The following is a 1,424-nucleotide window of genomic DNA, read 5'->3' as shown; positions in this document are numbered from 1 at the left end:
CACACACAATTATCCCTACCACTGCTTCACACTTCAGGCGTTTATATAAAAGGATGCAAAGAAGTGTGAATAGGAGCACACATTGTAAATATCACGTTGTGAGGCAATTAGTGGGTGGTATAAATTAAGGATCTCTTTGCCAGACAAGTAGTTGGTGGTGTAAATTAATGTGATAGGAGGTGAAATATGAGAGCAACAATTGTATGGGTATGTATACTCACTACTATATGTAACATGCAAGGACGCTGAGAAAATGAAAAGAAACGAAGTAGAGTACGCAAAAGGTAACATATGGCTGTTGCAAAGTGACGTGGAAGGATACTGAGAAATGAAAATAAACTAGGAGCTCAAGTAGAATACGCGAAAAGGTGACTCCTGACTAGAGCCAGTTCTCTATTAAGCAGAAATATATCCTATTTACTTTTTTGCAGTGACAATTTCAAAAGTAGTATTGAGTATCGACTATGTTACTGTTTAGTGCAGACGCTATGCTGAAATCAGCATGTTCACTGACAACTCTGATGGATTAACTTCATGTGTGACGCTCCTGTTCAGTTGATGCCTCATGGTTGTTCAGATATTTATTACTACTAGCAAACGTTCCCGTGCGTTGCAACGGGGGAAAATAAGTTGACATGCTTCGCTGTGAAGCAAATGGCAATTGTCCCAATTAGTTGGCATGGTAGAAATAAGTTTGACGATGACAAAAATGATGGATCAATTAAGGTAGGACTCTTTGGGGCGCTAGTCCAGAATATGGTACATGAATGCTAGTAACCTAATCGGGTGAACAACTCCATATTTTAGATTAGAGTACTGATAATAAAAATATCGCACACATAGTGCTTATTTTTATTTACTGACATCAGACAATTAAAATGTGGTATACATTGTCCAACTCCAAAGCAGGTATGCTTCTATCGTGTGCTAACCGTGAAATCCTTGTCGTATAGATGTTTTATATGTTCCTATTATGTTGAGATATATGTAGGATTAAATCTTTGCTTAGTCTATTGATCCTCAATTCACGATTAGATGTAATTTGATCTATTCTATCTTTCTTTTGTTCTGACTGCATATTTGCTTTTTTCATGCGCATTCTTTTGCCCTTGTGAGATTTTTCAAGAATGTGTTGATTAAAAATAAATTGATTAGATTCTGCATCATAATTAGAGCATAGGTAACTACTCATAAATTAATTTAATTACATTGCACATAAGCATTAGAATATATGTGTTGTTTAAATAGTAAAGTTTTACTTCTTCCATGTACCCCTTTTTAAAAGTGTGGATCATTTTGGCTTGAAGTTCATGTTTTTTTGATAAACGGCTTGAAGTTCAAGTTGATATTTGCTGTTAGAGAATAGTTTAGACAAACATAACGAAATTCAACCTGACAAAAAAATTAGCATCAAATCGGGCAAC

The sequence above is a fragment of the Triticum aestivum genome, chromosome 2B (assembly GCF_018294505.1).
Source record: "Triticum aestivum cultivar Chinese Spring chromosome 2B, IWGSC CS RefSeq v2.1, whole genome shotgun sequence".
NCBI classification, from domain to species: Eukaryota; Viridiplantae; Streptophyta; class Magnoliopsida; order Poales; family Poaceae; genus Triticum; species Triticum aestivum.
Note: the sequence above shows the minus strand (reverse complement) of the source record.